The following is a 12,748-nucleotide window of genomic DNA, read 5'->3' as shown; positions in this document are numbered from 1 at the left end:
ACAACACATCAAACCTTGAAGTGGATGGGCTACAGCAGCAGAAGACCTCAAATATACATTCAGTGGCCACTTTATTAGGTGCAGGAAGTAACTAATAAAGTGACCTCTGAGGGTAAGTGTGGAGGGGTCAGAAGTTCAAGATTTAGAGTTGAAAAGGTCTCAATAGTTCTTTTCCACCAGGATTGGATACAACTGGCTGCATGGCCTGCACCCTGACTGCATCTCAGAATGTTCTGAGTCTTTGGAACTCTCTTCCTCTAAGGGCAGTGGAGCCAGAGTCTTTGAAAATTTAGACTGTTGGAGTTAGATTGCTGTTAAATGTGCAGAGAAGGGTGACTAGAGATAGGAAGGAATGCTACGTTCAGGTCAGTCTTGATCCTATTAAGTGGTGGGGCAGGTTTGAGGGGATAAGTGGCCTTCTGCTCCTACCTTAGAGACACAGAGCATGAAAATGGGCTCTTCAGTCCATTGAGTCCACAAGAACTACCAATTACCCACTTACACTCATTGGTTCTGTGCCGTGCCAAATGACGTGGGCGATCATGGTCTATTTGACCTTGATTGTTCTTGGCAAGTTTTTCTACAGAAGTGGTTTGCCATTGCCGCCTTCTGAGCAGTGTCTTTATAAGATGGGCAACCCCAGCCATTATCAATACTCTTCAGGGATTGTCTGCCTGGTGTCAGTGGCGTCAGGACCTGTGAGATGCACCAGCTGCTCATATGACCATCCACCACCAGCTCCCATGGCTTCACATGACCCTGATTGGAGGGGCTAAGCAGGTGCCACACTTTACCCAAGGGTGACCTGCAGGCTGGCAGAGGGGAGGAATTCCTTACACCTCCTTTGTAAGGACATATCTTCATCCCATCACCCATTACAACTAATGCTGCACTAATCCCATTATTTGTTCTCACCACTTCGCCATGAACCCTCCAGAATCTACCACTCATCCACACACTAAGGCAATTTACAATGGTCAATTAACTTACTGACCTACCATTTGTATACTTAACAGATCAATGGTGAGGGGAGTGTTTGATATCTACTTTAGTTCCCCTCACTACCACCCCAACTATTTGAGTTTCATTATTCATACGGTATTAACACAGAAATAAGCCCTTAGGTCCAACTTGTCCATGCCAACCAAAACACCCATCTAAGTTAGTCCATTTGCCTGTGTTTGACTCTATACCTCTAAACTTTTCCTATCGATGTACCTAAAATGTTTCCTTTAGAAACTACTTTTGTACCCCAGGCTACTGTGGGAGGCGAGGGAGGAGATTGCTGAGCCTTTGGCAATAATCTTTGCATCGAGGATTGGAGGGTTGCAGATGTTGTTCCATTATTCAAGAAAGAGAGAAGCGATAGCCCAGGAAATTATAGACCAGTGAGTCTTACCAGTGAGTGGTTGGTAAGTTGATGGAGAAGATCCTGAGAGGCAGGATTTGTGAACATTTGGAGAGGCATAATATGATTACGAGTAGTCAGCATGGTTTTGTCAAAGGCAGGTCGTGCTTTACGAGCCTGACTGAATTTTTTGAGGATGTGACTAAACACTTTGATGCTGGTAGAGTAGTAGATGTAGTGTATATGGATTTCAGCAAGGCATTTGACAAGGTACCCCTTGCAAGGCCTATTCAGAAAGTAAGGAGGCATGGGATCCAAAGAGAAATTGCTTTGTGGATCCAGAACTCGCTTGCCCATAGAAGGCAAAGTGTGGTTGTAGATGGGTCATATTCTGCATGGAGGTCGATGACCAGTGATATGCCTCAGGGATCTGTTCTGGGACCCCTACTCTTCTTTATTTTTATAAATGACCTGGATGAGGAAGTGGAGGATTGGGTTAGTAAATTTGCTGATGACACAAAGGTTGGGTGTGTTGTGGATAGTGTGGAGGGCTGTCAGAGGTTACAGCGGGATATTGATAGGGTGCAAAAATGGGCTGAGAAGTGGCAGATAGAGTTCAACCCAGAAAAGTGTGAGGTGGTTCATTTTGGTAGGTCAAATATGATGACAGAATATGGTATTACTGGTAAGACTCTTGGCAGTGTGGAGAATCAGAGAGATCTTGGGGTCCGAGTCCATAGGACACTCAAGGCTGCTGCGCAGGTTGACTCTGTGGTTAAGAAAGCATATAGTGCATTGGCCTTCATCAATCGTGGGATTGTGCTTAGGAGCCGAGAGGTAATGTTGCACCTATATAGGACCCTGGTCAGACCCCACTTGGAGTACCGTGCTCAGTTCTGGTCACCTCACTATAGGAAGGATGTGGAAACCATAGAAAGAGTGCAGAGGAGATTTTCAAGGATGTTTCTTGGATGAGAATAGGTTGAGTGAACTCAGCCTTTTTTCCTTGGAGTGACGGAGGATGAGAAGTGAGCTGATAGAGGTGTATAAGATGATGAGAGGCATTGATCATGTGGATAGTCAGAGGTTTTTTCCCAGGGCAGAAATGGTTAGCACGAGAGGACACAGTTTTAAGGTGCTTGGAAGTAGGTACAGAGGAGATGTCAGGGGTAAGTTTTTCATGCAGAGAGTGGTGAGAGTGTGGAATGGGCTGCCAGTGACAGTGGTGGAGGCGGATATGATAAGGTCTTTTAAGAGACTCCTGGACAGCTATATGGAGCTCAGAATAATAGAGTGCCATGGGTAACTCTGGGTAGTTTCTCAGGTAAGGAAATGTTCGGCACAGCTTTGTGGGTTGAAGGGCCTGTATTGTGCTGTAGGTTTTCTACGTTTCTATGTTTTGCCTCATTATCTTCCAGCAGCGCACAATCACTACTGATCCTGCACATGGATGTGAAGCAGCCCCACTGAGAAGCCTTGCTGAGACATCTTGGACACCTGACTGTCCTTCAGAAGTTCCTGCTGTCATGATTCTTGATCTCCCAAAATGAAGCTCATCCTGGTGATGCAGAGAACATCCGAAATATGTGCAGAACCGTGAGCATGAGCAGATTCTAAGCACAGTTTATTTGCAGTGTGCATCAACAACACAATGCCCATATGGTCAGGGCACCACTTGGCAGGGAACATATGTATCAGGCAGATGGCTGTGTGGTGCAGATAAACTCTTTGAACAACCTCGTCTACCTATCTAAGTGATCCAAGGACTTTTATCTGGGTCGAAATATGTTTATTTAAGGCAGTGTTTTATACATAAACAAAATCAAAGGATTATAGTAATCCCTAAGACTTATGAGTTGCAACTACATTTTGTACTTCTGCTACTGTTGCAGACGGATGAGAATCTATTCATTTCCAAAGAGCTAATACCAAAATTTTAAAAAAGGAATCTATCCACGAAGGTAAAAGTCATGTTGAGGTGCTGAATGTGTACTTTGCATTAGAATTCACCCAGGAAGATGATGTTGGAGTCTCAGCACAGGGAGATTTAATCAAGATGCTAATCAGGCTAAATTTAAGAACGGGGAGGTTTTTGAAAGGACAGATGTACTTCAGTCATAGAGTCATAGAAAGCTAGTATACTGAAACAGACCCTTCATGTTGACCAGGAAGCATCCTTTTTCGCTCTAATCCTCCCATAAACAATTTTAAATTGGTAAATTGGTTTATGATTGTTACATGTTGTTCCGACTCTGGTCTTTTCCAGGGTTGGCCAGCAGGGGCAGACATAGTTCCCCATGGGTTTTTTTCAGAACTGATTGAACTCTCTCGTTATTGATCATTGATTGTGTTGGTCTGAGTTGGACTGGTTGCCTGTTTTTGCCCATTTTGGCTAAAAGAAGGTAAAACTGGCTTCTGGAATTGAGTTCACTCACAATCCTCAATGGTACTGTGGTAGAGTGTGAGACTTTCAACCCAGTGACCTGAGTTTGATTCTTTCTCTTGCACATGTACCGAGGTACAGTGAAAACTTTGTTTTGTGCGCCACCTATACAGATCATTTCACCACATTGGTATATCAAGGTAATACAAGTGAAAACGTAACAGGATGCAGAATAAAGAGAAACTGCAGTGTAGGCAGACAACAAGGTGCAAGGCCATGATGAAGTAGGTTGTGTGGTCAGTAATCCACTTTATCTCCCTGCGTTCCCACTAACACTCTCCAGATTCTATCACTCACTTCTATGTTAGAGAAAAATTACAATGGTCAGTTGATGTACCAACCCTGCATCTTTGGGATGTAGGAGGGAACTGAAGCACCTAGAGATAATCTATGTGGTCATAAGGAGTACAGGCAACCTCCACACAGGCAAGATCAGAGAAGGATTGAAACTAGGGGTATGAGGCAGCAACTGTGCCATCCAAAGTGGTTAAGCCAACAGATAGAGTCACACAGCAACGGAGACTGGTCCTTCAGTCCAACTAACCAAAGAAACTTCCTGAATTAGCGCTTGAGCTAACTAATGGGTAACAACCGGGGTTGCTGTGGGAACTAAGAGAGCATACCTCTGAAGCCCTGATAACAATCTTCCAAACATTTGAAGATTCCGAGGTGATTCCTGAAGACCGTAAAATTGCAAACGCCACACCTTTGTTCATAAAATGATTTTGAAGCCAATCAGTTTATCTTTGGTGGTGGGGAATGTTCTAGAAACAATAATCAGGGACAAAATTAGCAGCCTCATTGACAAGTGTGGATTGATGAGAGAAAGCCTACAGTGATTTTGTTTAGGCAAAAAAATGAACGCTGGAGGAGCACAGAAGGTTAGGCAGCATCTGTGGGGGGTAGAAAGATGGTTGATGTTTTGGGCTGAGACCCTGCATCCACATTCAGATCAGAAGTCTACCTAGTCCTGCATTAATCTCATTTTTCATTCTACCCACATGACCATTAACACCCCCTCCCCCATATTCTCCCACTCTCCTACACACTAGGGACAATATTCAGTGATCATATAACCTACAAACATCCACATCTTTAGGATGTGAGAAAAAACCAGAGCACCCAGAGGAAACACATGTGGTCACAGAGAAAATATGCAAACTCCAGTTGAGCAGCACCTGAGGTGAGGATTGAACCAGGCCACTGGTGTTATAAGGCAGCGGATCTAACAGTTACACCACTGTTCTACCTTGTATTTCGGTGGAAAGAATGAGAAGAGACAATATAAACTGAAGATTTAATTCTGAGAGTTACAGGAGCAGGCTGTACATGTGGATAGTTCATTGAAAGTGGCAGAGATGCTTGAGGAAGCGGTTAAAAAAGACATTAGATCATGATTTTTATTAGTAGAGGCATCATGATGAACCTTTGAAATAAAACAGCTGTTAAAGCCAAGGCAGGGGTCTTGTGTCCAGTCAGAGTGCCATCATTAGGTAAAATGAGACAGATTTGGAGAGAGAGGGAGAGAGACAAGATAATTCCATCAATGAGCACCTTTAGGCATGTGAATGGACTGGAAAAGATGAAGTTTTTCTCTTTCAAACAGAGAAAAATGTAAGGATATTGACAATAATGCAGGAAATAAGCAAGTGTATGTATAGTTGGTAGAGGGGTCAAGAACTAATGGATCTAGCATGAAGCTGATTGTCTAAAGAACTAAAAGTGATGAAAGTGAGAAAAAGTGTTAAGCAGTCCATGTAGTGGAGGGAGATATTATTATTGTATTCAAAACAGACCTGGTTCAGTATCTAACCAGTAGATACTTCCTCTAAGATAGCAACGCTCTTGGTCGCAGTGGCCTCTCAAGGTCCAACAAGCAGTGCAAATGTGGGTCTTAAGTGTTCTCTCTTGTGATCACAAGACCCTGTTGGACATTTGTAATACAAAACACTGCAAGTCCAGTTCACCAGTGGGACTGACAGCGGGGGAATTGCCTACCCTTGGTGTTGCGCCTTGTGTAGTAGTGCAGCTTGTTACAGCCAGCCAGCGGAATGCGCACCAGAGGCCATGTGGGAGAGAGAGGCATGCTGGGTGTGCTGGAATTCGTACTGGGTTGAGGGCTGGTCCCTGCAGGCTGGCTGTCCTGTCGGTGCTGCTCTCCAGTGTTCGCTCCCAAACGATGAACTGGATTCAGCACGTGATGAGGATCTGCTGCGTTTCTTGCAGAATCATGATGTCAAGGCCAACATCCCATGCGACATCAGCCCTCAGGCCATGCCACGAAAGGGGCTTGTGCTAATATTATTTTGACTGCATGGCCTATCATAACTTAATGAACTGTTTCCGTCTGTATTTTGTACCTTGGCTCTGGAAGAGAGCCGTTTCATTTAGTTGTATGCATGTGTATGGTTGAATGACAAATAAACTTGAACTTAAACTTGATCTGAGAGGGAAGAAATTGTGGGGCTGTTGGAGAAGCCGGGTGTTTAGTTCTGAAATACAGACTCAAAGCATCTTTCCATATTGTTCTCACTGAACTCTCTGAGCTCCTATCATTGCTACCCAAAATCTCCAGTCTTCATCATCAGGGATGTAATAGAGCGATTTTCTAATGTCTCCATTATGCTTCCCCCTCCTAATTTGCACACTATCTTGGGGATTAACTTTCTCTGCAGCTCAGGTCCAGGTACTTGTAAGACCTTCTATTCATTGATGCAAGGATGGGTGAAGTGTAGGCACTCTCTTGTCTGCCATTTATTTCTCAGTGCAACTACAGAATCCAATGAACTGCTCATTGGTGCAGTTGTTGTTTGCAGCAGCCCAGCCCAGTGTGAACAAATTGGCAGCTGTATTTGCCTGCCGCTGCTTAAAAAATAATTAATTGTCATCTTGGTGTTCTGGGACATCCTGCGACAGGAATGTGCAGTTATGGCCCAAGTACAGATGGAGAGACATTGAAGCATATGAACGGTTCACTGATTTTTAATAAGAACTGTGCATAGTTAAGGGAAAACAATAAACACTAGGCCAATAGGGCCATTAACTAAAATTCTCAAACTGAAAGCTAATGCTGACGCTATGGTTTGGATGCAGTAACTTAGCACTAAATAAAATGCCGCTCCCTTACAGCGCCAATCTAAACAGTAGTCTTCTTTCCCAGAACAAAGATGAAGGTAAGCAGGATGCATAGACATTGTGTGTTTGGTCAAGACTGAAATGAGAGATAGGGAGTTAAATAAAACCATAATGAAACACTAATTGTCTGGAATGTGCATACTCACAAGCGTGATAGATGACTCCATTCAAAGTCCAGGTTTGTGACATAATAAGGATGCTAAATCAAAGAAACTTCTTTCCTGGGTGGGAACCATTTCCAGCATCCTCCAATGAGGATATTAAAAGCCTTGAATTTGTGCTAGCACAATCTCTTCCCATAGTATTGCGAAAGAACTTTTCAGCAGGAGGATTGCAGTGGCTCAGGCTGCAGTCACTAGAACTGCTGCCCTTGGTACCAGAGACCCAGGTTCCAATCTGACACTCGGTGCTGCCCAGGTGGAGTTCACACGTTCTCCCCATGACTCTGTGGGTTTCAATTAGGTACTCTGGTTTCCTCCTACATTCCATATACATATGGGTTAACTGGATGATATAAAATTATCCCCAGTATGTGGGTGAGTCAGAGAATCTGTGGGAGAGAGTGCTGGAAAGAATTGATCAAAATGTAGACAGTATCAATTACAGAGAAAATTAGTGGATAAATGGGATTACTCTGAAAGCTGATTTATCCTTGATGGGCCAACTGGCCTCTTTATAAGTTGCAAAGGAACGATGGTACAAGAAGCTGGCTGAACATAACCTTCTGTAGAGCATTTAAGAAACTGGACTAGCCAATGACAACAATATCCAGACAGTAAACAAAATATAAACACAAGGAATTATGCAGATGCTGGCAATCCAGAGCAATGCACACAAAATGCTGAAGGAACTCAGCAGGTCAGGCAGCATCTATGGAGTGGAAGAAGCAGTCAACATTTTGGGCCAAGATCATTGACGTATCCTGAGGAAGGGTCTCTGTCCAAAGCATTGACTGTGGATTCACCTCTATAGATATCACCTAACCTGCTGAGTTCCTCCAGCATTTTGTGTGTTGCAATGAACAAAACATCCTTGTGTTTTCATCTAAACAAATAACTTTGCCCTAGAGGAGGTAGAGACCTCTGCCTCAACACTGGCAAAGCACAGCTTGTGTAAAGAAACATCAACTTGTCTTCCTGGACAACAGGTAAATTTCCACTTCATGACAATCCAAGGAGACAACTTTCACTGGTCAAAATTGGCAGTTCTAAAATCTCTTATCTTTAAAAAATAAGAGCAGGGAGCCACGCAGTTCCTTCATCTTGATCTACCACTCAACGGCCATGACGGATCTAAACCTTTAATCCCATCTGACCTGCCTAAAGTCCATCAAACATTGAACTTCTGTCCATCAGATCTTGAGCCTCTATTGTCTTCTGAGTTTAAGAATTCCAAAGGTTCACAGACCTCTGTGGGGAGAATATCTCCTCATTTTCATCCTAAATAATCAATCTGAGACTCAACATCATTGTGGATCCACCAGCCCGAGGAAGAAGCATCTTTGCTGTCAGTGCTTCTCAGAAACATGTAAGCTTCAATTGGCTCATACGCCAGTCTTCTGAGCCCCAGAGATTACAGCCCATTCTACGCAATTCAGGGCCACTCAAATACAACCTTCTTCCACTACACGGATGGAAATAGGCTCAGTATCTCATCTTGTAAAGCGAACCCCACATTACTGTTCTAATCTGGCAGCTTTTGATACCTTCCTTTCCAGACAAGAAAGACAATGTATAGTTGAACAGAGAACACAATAAAACAGGGAAAACAGCTCTACTTAGAGCTATAGGGAATTGAATGCTAACGAACACCATTTTTGATAAATATTAAGACCGACATGTCAAAGAAGGTTCTTGTTTCTTCAACCCATTGTGATAGTTTACTTAAAGTACACTTTGTCCCTCCAATGCCTCCCCCTGCTGGCATAAATAAATCAGAATCAGAATTGTTATCTCTGACTTAGATGATGTAATTTTATTTTGCTTTGCAGTAGCAGTACAGTGCAAAAACACAATAATATATGATAATTAATGCTTTTTCAATGTTCTGCTGCAAAACCATAAAATTGCCATAAATTATTATAAATGTTACGTACCCCGTAACTGGGTTGCCAAACCAGCAGAAATGGATCACTCAGTTGGAGTCTGGATTACTAGAACTAAGAAGGTTTTATTAAAGAAACAAGCAACACAGTACTCTAATCAAAAGGATAATAAATGCAACAGTTCAGCAATGATAAACACACAGGTACGCAGAATTAAGATAACAGGATCAATCAAGCTCTATCGTTGTCTAGGGGTAAATGACCAGTTCCAAAGTGACGCAAAGTTCAGTTCAATTTAGTTCAGTTCAGTTCGCAGTAATCGCTGCCGTGAGGGGTGGACAGTGGGGGGAAGGAGAGAGAGAGCAAAATGAATGAATATTCAAACGGCTTCCACACACAGACCTTCGCAGTCAGCTTTCGGGCGAGCCCTTTGTGATGTCATCTGAGGTCACCGACCGTGACCCCCTCCGTTTCCAGATACGATCGTTTCTCTGCGGTGAACCTGGCACCCAGGCAAGGGTGGACACACACCAGGTTCCCGCCGATCGTGCCTTTCCACCCTGTGCGTCTATGGCTTGATCCCGCGACCAGCCGTCCAAAACTGCCCACTGACTTGTGGGAGACGCACCGCTTCCAAGGTCTCGTTACCTCAGGGTGTCATGTGTGTCTTGCCTTAGCGAACCTGTCCCTTTCTATCCCCCTGCTGGGGTATCGCCTGTCTATCACTTCAAACAGTTCAGGGTTCAAAGGGGGAGCTGATCTTGACAGCTCTCCTTCCGTTACTCTCTCCCGTCCCTTCATTAACATCTCCAAATGCCGCTCCATTGTTTTCCTTATCTCTCTTTCTCCTGAAGACAGGTGGCAGACCAACTGCTGATCCCACTGGTGCCAGCACAGGCCAGCTAACATCTTAATCTATGTGTATTCTCATCACATAAATTATAAAAAAAATAAATAAGTAGGTCAAAAAAGGAATTGTGAGGTAATGTTAATTTGTTCATGGACCTTGCAAAAATCTGAGGGTGGAGGGAAAGAAGCTGTATTTGAATCAATGCATGTGGGACTTCAGGCTGCTGTGTCTTCTCCCCAATGGTAATGGAGAAGAGGGCACGCTTCAGATGCTGAAAGTCCTTAGCAATGGATGCTGTCTTCTTCAGACACCGCCTCTTGAAGATGTCCTCAATAAGGTTGTGCTCATCAGTCTAATATACAGGGAAATAAAACATTACTGCTCTACACCTCTCCAGCCCTTCTTCATATCGACTGATTGAATGTCTATGCATTAATTCTTCAGAGAGGAGCACAGAACAGTACAGCAACAGGTCAACGGCAGATGCCATCTCTCTGGCCCTACATTCCTCCTTAGGACACCTGGAAAATAAAAACGCATATGTAAGGCTCCTTTTCATTGACTACAGCTCTGCCTTTTATACCATCATTCCAAATAAACTGATTCCCAAGGTCCGGAACCTGGGTCTTAGCACTCAGGTTTGCAGCTGGATCTTCAACTTCCTCACAGACAGGACCCAGGCTGTAAAAATAGGGGACAAGCTCTCCTCTACAATCACTCTGAGCATCGGTGCCCCACAAGGCTGTGTACTCAGCCCCCTGCTGTACTCACTGTACACCCATGATTGGGTAGCCAAGTTTCCATCGAAAACTCAATATATAAGTTTGCTGATGACACAACAATTGTAGGCCGTATCTCGGATAATGATGAGTTTGAGTACAGAGAGGAAATTAAGAACCTGGTGGCATGGTACAAAAACAATAACCTATCCCTCAATGTCAGCAAGACGAAGGAATTGGTTGTTGACTTCAGAAGGAGTAGCGGACCCAATTTACATCGGTGGTGCACAAGTGCAACAGGTCATAAGCTTTAAGTTCCTTGGGGTCAATATCACAAATGACCTGACTTGGTCCAACCAAGCAGAGTCCATTGCCAAGAAGGTCCACCAGCGCCTTTACTTCCTGAGAAAACTAAAGAAATTTGGCCTGTCCCCAAAAACCCTCACTAATTTTTATAGATGCACCGTAGAAAGCATTCTTCTAGGGTGCATCACAACCTGGTATGGAAGTTGTCCTGTCCAAGACCAAAAGAAGCTGCAGAAAATCGTGAACATGGCGCAGCACATCACACAAACCAATCTTCTGTCCTTGGACTCACTTTACACCGCATCCTGTCAGAGCAGTGCTGCCAGGATAATCAAGGACACGACCCACCCAGCCAACATAATTTTCATCCTGCTTCCCTCCGGCAGAAGGCTCAGGAGCTTGAAGACTCATACGGCCAGATCTGGAAACAGCTTCTTTCCAACTCTGATAAGACTGCTGAATGGATCCTGACCCGGATCTGGGCCGTACTCTCCAAATATCCGGACCTGCCTATCGTTTTTTTTTCCACTACCTTACTTTCCTTTTTCTATGTTCTATTTATGATTTATAATTTAAATTTTTAATATTTACTATCGATTTGTAATCCAGGGAGCGGGAAGCGCAGAATCAAATATCGCTGTGATGATTGTACGTTCTAGTACAGGTTTCCCCCGCCATCCGAAGGTAGAGCGTTCCTATGAAACGGTTCGTAAGCCGGAATGTCGTAAAGCGAAGAAGCAATTACCATTTATTTATATGGGAAAAATTTGTGAGCGTTCGCAAACCCAAAAATAACCTATCAGATCATGCCAAATAACACATAAAACCTAAAATAACAGTAACATATAGTAAAAGCAGGAATGATATGATAAATACACAGCCTATATAAATTAGAAATACTTCTCTACAACGATTGCCTGCACTGTTCTCCGTAGCGAAAATCTCACGCAAGCACTCTTGGCAAAAACACGGCGCAAGTGCCGTCGGCAGAAACACTCTCCAGTAACTTTTATGCTGTGAATCTGCCAAATCATACCAAATAACACATAAAAATACACAGCCAATATAAAGTAGAAATAATATATGTACAATGTAGTATCACTTACAGGAATCGAGAAGACATAGAGCATACTGATGATGGTGTGTTAGGCTGAATCGTCACAGTTTGGGGTGGTGCAGTGGCCCCCACCCTCCGGGCAGCAACCCGATACCGATCCACAGAGAATGCAGTGGTACAGCGGTAGCCAGGACACATCCAGCACATCTTTAAGAAAAAAGCCAAAATAAATATGCTAATTAATTAGGTGCCACCCGGCTTTTTTCTTAAAGATGTGTTGTGTACCTTCCGGCTACCGCTGCGTTCTCCGCGAATCGGTATCTGTCCGGGGCCTGGGGGTTGGGGTGGTGGGACACTGGGGTGTCATCTCATCGTCGTCTGTTTCCATTAAGGCAGGCAGGTCATCTTCTTCTATGACTGCCTGCCTCGATGTCGAAGGTCGAGGTTCATCATCTGCTGTGGCTGATGTGGAAGGTTTGCTTGACTGCTTAGCCTCGCGTATTTTTCTATCATACAGTTCTTTGTAAGCACTCAAACCATCCTGCAAATATGCCCTAAACCAACGTACCCTTTCAAAATTAAAGTCATACTTTATCATTGCAGCGAAAATCTCACACAGTTGCCTCACGTTCAGTTCCTGTACGACTTCACCCTCAGTCCGTTTGCTACTGTATTTGGTTTCGATTGTTATCCTTTCCTCATGCAATTGCATCAGCTCTTCATCTATCAGTTCTTGGTCATGGGATGCCAAAACCTCTTCAACATCATGTTTGTCAGCTTCCACAAGCCAAACTCACTTTGTCCTTATTTTGTTCACCACGATCGAAACGCTTAATTATGTCTAGT

The sequence above is a fragment of the Mobula birostris genome, chromosome 2, assembly GCF_030028105.1.
Source record: "Mobula birostris isolate sMobBir1 chromosome 2, sMobBir1.hap1, whole genome shotgun sequence".
NCBI classification, from domain to species: Eukaryota; Metazoa; Chordata; class Chondrichthyes; order Myliobatiformes; family Myliobatidae; genus Mobula; species Mobula birostris.
This window is presented reverse-complemented; position numbering follows the sequence as displayed.